We start from the raw sequence: 6,910 nt of genomic DNA on the forward strand, positions 1-6,910 counted from the left end.
AAAGGATGCATCCAATGAATTCATCATTGCTTTGCTTTATCCAATATCAAACCTAACTTTTGCAACTGTATCCCTTATTTAGAGGAATAGTGTGTGGATCTGTAGCCTGAAAACAGCTGACCTAAGCAGAATGCTGTTTACAAGTCTGTTTGGTCAGTCTTCTCATATTATTCACAACAGGCACTTAGGTCACGTGGTGCTTTTTTGCATCTTGCTGGATGATTTGAATTTATTTTAAACAGGAGGATAATAATAAACAACAGGCAGTAATTAAGAGCAAATGCTGTTGTATCTACTAGTACATTTAAATGTGAAAATCAGATATGTTTGACCTAATTTGTATTTTGAAGACTTAATAAGTTACTTGGATTCCAACTACACCTTTTCACCCAAGGAGAAAGAATATATTGTCTTTGGGAAATATTTATTCCTACTTAGAATTAAACTATAGATTGAAAGTCTACAGATCTTAATATTTGTACTAGAGAAGCATTCATTTTTTTAACATTCATTTTTCTCTTCAGATATCCTGTACTTGTTAGAATCATGTTCTCAAGATACTGTGAAGTCTGTGCTTCTCAGTAAGACTCTTTACCCTTAAAGATCTTCCTTCTAATTAAACTTCATATTAACAACTGGATGCAGACAGGTTTTCCTGCTTTCAATTACATGAAGTTAGTAATTCTCTGGCTATATGCACATTAATTTACCTAGAACTTAAAGAATTTGCCTACCCAGTTTCAATTGATACATTCACGGAGCTACGCTGAAACTCCATTCACATTCCATATATTCTTGCCTGGTGAAAAAATAGTTGCACATGCATGTGATTGCCTCCTTGGATCCTTTTCAAAGCCTTCTTTAGGAATCTGAATACGCCCTTCTGTGGGAAAAACTGCAGAAACAAAAAAAGAAATGAAAACTCTTTAAGACCATCCTTCCTCCCAGAAGTTTCTCAGAACCTGACTGAGGGCCTCAGATATAAGGGATCCTAAAAGAGCAGGAACGATCAAAGCCTCCAGCATCAAAACATTTTGGTTTCACCTTTCGCTGCACCTCCTACTTACAGCTATTGGTGTAGAAAGAGTAAAGCACAGAGATGGAGGAGATGCAGCTCTGGGAAAGATGTTTAAATGGGTATTCCACCCTGAAGGAAGCCTAGCAGAAAGGTTATCTAAGTTGTACTATTTTTCTGCTTTGATCCCTGCTGGGAAAATACCCACCTTTCACTTTCTCAGCACCTGCTGTCCAGAGAAACTGCAAAGTATCTGTAGCTACAAAAGAATTGTATGTTCTATAGATGCATACACACAAACATACTCTAACATACTGAGAGCATAAATCACAGTGATTCATTCACTGTGAAATCATACTCTGCCAAATCAATGAGTTACTGCACTGAAAGTAAACTTCACTCATTGTGTATGATTAATATCTATTGTGTTTGGCAGGATTATGTCAAAGAGTAATCTTAAAAAAAATTCTATATTATGCATGAATGGTATTGTAAACATCACAGGCTATATTGTGAAGAACATCTTTAAAAATTTAGTTGTGAACCACTGAATTTTGGAAACAGTGAAAGAAGCAAAAGCATTTGGTTACAAGAAAATTTTCATTAGAAAAGTAGGTTTATTGTATATTTCCTTTTATACCTAGATCAAAGAAGCAGGTGATGTGCCTCTTGATTCTAAATAATATTACATTTGTCCCCAAGGTGTTCGCAAGGAAACTGGACAATAAATCGATTGCTGTATAGGTGTAAAGTATAATAAATGGATCTTGGTGTACCAGCTATTGCAAATTATCACTCTGCATGTTTTACTGATTGGTATGAGAGCATCTCTACTGACTTGTACACAGTGCTCAGGGAAGTGTATGTATGTCCTACCTGCTTATGAGCTGAATTACTGAAAAGCCTTTGTAAGAAGAGTGCTTCTCAGACCTCACATAGCATAAAGAGCTGTGAAGAGGTCAGACATTTAGCCTCTTTCCTGATGCTTGTCCTATAGGTGTCTGTGTTTTTGCATTTGGAAGGGATGAAGAAAAAACAAACAACCGTTCATCCAGTGTTATTAATCATTTACAGTGAAGTAACTATCCCACATTTGCATGAGCTAAATCTAGCCAATGTGCAATTAATTAGATGTGAGGATCAGATCAAAGATGCCTGCTCCTTCTGATGTATTATTTTTATAATATATTTTAAAATGTTCTGTCTTTTCTTTTTATGCCATCAAAGATTAATAGAATGGTATGTGACATGTGGTCATAGATGTTCACGCTGATTCAATACAACACATGCAGAGGTTGAAGCTAAATAAGAAATTTTCTATTAATTTATTCCTTATGTAATTTACAGAAAATTCTGGTAAAGAAGGTATTTCAGAAGAACATACATTTATTTCTATGAACTTAGCTCATGGGTTAGAATTTTCAAGGACATTTAAAGGACAAAAGTACTCAGCATAAAAATTAAATAAAGAACCGGATATTCAAAAGATTGGGGTGGGGGTGTTGGGCTTTTTTTGGTGGGGGAAGGTTTGTTTTTGTTTTAGGTTGTTTTGTTTTGGTGTTTTTTGGCCAGGGAATCAAAAACATCACAGCTTTATTACTTTCCCATCTTTTTAATATCAAAGAAAGGGCACATTGGTCCAAGTGGTTCTCATTACGTGTTTGGAATATGATTACAGAAAATCCCTTCATGGCAGTTCTTGCTTTGCAGGCCTTGGGGGATGTTTGGGAGGGCAGATGATCTTGGGACTATCTGATTTAAGAACCATCTCTTTCTGCCTTTGTTACTAACAAAAGAATAAAAGAATGATCTTAAGGGATCCATCTGTCCCAGTAGTCTGTGGTCTAACTGTGAACAAAGAGATACCAAGGGAAGAACTAATTAGAATGAATTAAAAGAATTAATATCAGGTAACAGCTGAATAGGTGGGCCCAGAGGGTTGTGAACAGTGGTACAAAGTCCAGCTGGAGGCCAGTGAGGATATGCCTGAGAGGCTGATACTGGGGTCATTGCTCTTTTACACGCTCATTAATGACTAGTCACTCCTCACGTGAGGAAGGACTAACTCCTCTCAGGGATGCCTTGTGAAAGGACAAAAGGCAGTGGGCACAAAGCAAACACCTGAAGTGCCCTCTGAAAACAAGAAACACTTTTCTACTGTGAGAATTGTCAAACATAGGCTGAGATTGCCCAAAGAGGACATAGAATCCCCAGTGCTGCAGATAGTCAAGACTCAACTGCACACAGTGCTGGACAATCAGCTGTGGTTTGCCCTGCCTATCCAGAAGGGTTAAACTAGGTGATTTCACATCCCCTTCCAACCACTCAGAGACTCTATGTGATTCTGTGACAACAGAAATGTCTTGGGAAGAATATTAATACAAAGTAAGCACATAAAGATATTTCTCCTGACAGTCTATCTTGGTAATTTCTTTAAGGCAGAAGCGGTGTTTTGATATTTAATAGAACAGTCATGTATTTCATAGGTTCCCAGAAAATTGTTCTCTTTCTTTCTTCCACCATTCAAACAACATTTATTTAACAGTCTGAAAAGGCACTAATTTCAACCTGCCTGCAGACCTATAAGAACCACAAATTAATTTCAGTCTAGTATTTTTAACATTATCCCTGCAATCTGTAAGTATGTTTCCAGCAGAATACAATTTACATACGTGTATGGATGAGTTCAGGGGCAAATCACCATTTGCATTAACCTTTTGAACAAGGTAAATTCTTAACTTGCTATGGTACCTTTGGGTAACAATTCCTAATATCTTAGATAAGAGTATGCTAGAAAGCAGCACATAGGAAATCACTCTTGCTTGCTGACATAGCCTGTTTATTTACTACATATATTTGTGTCAAGAACACTTGATCTACTAGATCTATTAAAGGTCTTTTATAGTAAAGCCAAGCTTTATCAACCTGCAAGACTGCAAGATTTTTTATAGTTCTTAGTTTGAGAAAATTTTCATGGAATCTAAAATATTCCCTAGGGATTAATACAGAGTAAATCATGAGTAGCCATATCTTGAGGTATAGGTGCTGAGAAGGCAGACAATATTTGATTCTTGCTCTTCATTCTTTGCTTTTTTTTTTTTAATTATGTCAGCCTTTAAGACTCCAGCCCCCAAATCATAAACCATCAGCAATAAATGATGTTATTACACTGCAATAGCACATTACCTTCCTAAATGATGGCTGTATGCTTTTCCAAAGCATGAGAGAAAATGTTTTTATTAGAAGTCATTCACCATCTTCACTCTTACATAAAAAAGTATACAAATATGCAGTTGGTTCCAAGGTTGTCTCCTATAAATGTTAATTATTGTTGTTCTGACTTTCCTGAGCTGTTTTTGGTGTCTCAATATTTCACAACTAATAATTTAGGATATGGCCCTTAGGTGTTTGAATATCAATAGTATTCAGTGACACTTTGGCATTGAAATAATTATAATATAGGACCTGGGCATGCTAATAAAAGGTCTTCTTTGTGTTTCTCTTTCTCACAAAATGAATATACTGAAACCTTCTAACCACAAAGTGTTATTACAAAAATAAACACATTGAAGTTGTGGAGTAAACAATGGTTACATTATATGTAAGATGGTAGTTACATAGAGTATTAGCACTTGATTTGGAGCGGGATCAATGATGTAGGATGGTTCTATGATTAAAGGAAATATACTAGAAGGGTAGCTTTGCTACATTTTTTACATTTCTTCTGCAAAGGAAATGCAAAAGAAAAATTGCAAAGCTAAAGTGCCAATAGCATCAGACTCTATGCTACTAAAGTGCATTTATTTTATCTAATTACCCAATGAATTTAAAATTCCATTCTTAAATCTTGCTATTTATAGTCAGATAAAGAAAATACCCAAATTGTGAGTTTCCCTTGCCCAGGTAACTTTCTATCCCACATGTTCCCTAAAAACATTCAGGAGTCTTGCATCATGCTCAGACAGTTATTTCATGTGGGTTCAGGGAGCAATGAAGAAGTGTGTTTCATGGCCACAGATCTAGGAAGAACAATGCAATGAGAGAGAATTAAACAAAGCAGTGGGAACTGAGCTTCGCAAGAAATTGAGGGTCTTGTTCAGATACATAACATCCAAAAAAAATCTTGTCAAAGCAAACAGAGTGTATCAACCCAGTTGTGATTAGAAGAGCCAAAGGAAAACTGCTTATACAGAGCAAACCATCCATTTCTTAATGGACACACCAGGCTAATAGACACACCCAGACTGACCATTTAGTCCTTATCAACAGCTACTTTTCCTATGAGGCTACTAAGCATTGCAGTGGTAGCAGTGAATCCTTGTTCTTTTTTTCCTGCATGTTCCCTGGCATGAACAAACCCCATTTGTATTCTGGAATTAGTTGCAAAGTTTTCCTCGTTGGTGCTGTCTTCCTCTCAGTTCCTCTCCTTCAAGTAATTTCTTCACCTTGATGACAGAAACATGGAGGAAATCATGGAGGGATCTCTTTTTAGCACTTCAGGATGAGGACCAATTGCAAATTCTATGTAATATATTGTTGCTTTTACAAACACTCTCACATTGTCATCTGGAATGCAATGCAGCACAACACAATGAAAAATATTTCAAAGGACAGACATCCCTTATGCAGTTTCTGGGGTGGAGGGGAAATAATCAAAGAAAGCAAGGGTTTGGTTTTCTTTAAAAAAAAATAATTCCTGACACTTGAACCGCAAGGAGGAGCATACTTGTGTCTGTCTTTCTGTTATTGTGTCAGGATATATATTAACTAGTGAAAGGGTCATCATAGTATTAGGAAGACAAACAAAATATTTATTTAATAACTGCATACACAAATAAACTATGGAGGTCTCACTTAGACTAGACCATATTACATGGACCAGCTTAAAGAAATATCTTAATCAAAGCTTAAAGAAAGATCTTAATCAAACAGAAAAGGAAGTTAAATACAGCTCAGTCATTGCCTAGCACTTTTTGTTTTTACTAATTCACTACTGGAAATCTTATAGACATCGTCTTAACAAATAAATAATGAAAATATTTTCCTTGGGCTTGTATGTAACATTTTTCCTGAATTTATTTTAATTAAGAAACAGTATTGATTTCTCTATGGTTTAAGACCACAACGAACATTTTTTGATCTTGAATTTTATTTAGGGTCCAATTCTGCAAATGGATTTTTCTGATGGAAGAAGTATTGTCCAGTAATAGATACAGAATTTCTCCTTACATTCAGCCAGGTAACTTTAAGGATTATTGTCTGTAATGATCTGCAAATAGTCTGAAAAACTCAAGTCCTTGATGTCCAAAGCAACACAGAGGCATGGCAGTGCAGGCTTCACTCTATTCCTATTCCCCACTCATTGGCATTTTCAGCAAAAAATTTAGTGTTTTGATAAAGTCTCTAGAATAATCCCTTTTCCTCTTCTGAAATTTTAAACACGTATAAAGCCTCTTTTTGCATCCTAAACACACATCTACACAAAACTAGATTAATTCACAAACAAATTTTTTACAGCCAGTGATGAGCTATCAAAAGGTCAGTAATTCAGTCTCCACTGAAATGGGCCACATTCAAGCCAGTGACTTGGCTGTAAAAGTTCCATTCCCACTCCCTGGAGTATGCTTCATCTCAGATAGCCTTTTTACTCTGTAATTATTTTTTTCCACTAAACTCTAAACCACTGAATGATGATTGGGAAGATACAGAAAATTTAACTTCTATATTTGATAGTTCATCAAAATGCAAAAAAACTCTTTCATGATCAGAGCTTTCATTCTTCTGTGCAGTGATGTTTGCAATTAGAACACAATTGGAATAAACACAAAATAAGAAATACAGTCCATTGTGTGTGAAGATACTCTAGCAAAATATTTTAATCAAAACTGAAGAGAG

This window comes from Anomalospiza imberbis, chromosome 4 (genome assembly GCF_031753505.1).
Source record: "Anomalospiza imberbis isolate Cuckoo-Finch-1a 21T00152 chromosome 4, ASM3175350v1, whole genome shotgun sequence".
Classification (NCBI taxonomy): domain Eukaryota; kingdom Metazoa; phylum Chordata; class Aves; order Passeriformes; family Viduidae; genus Anomalospiza; species Anomalospiza imberbis.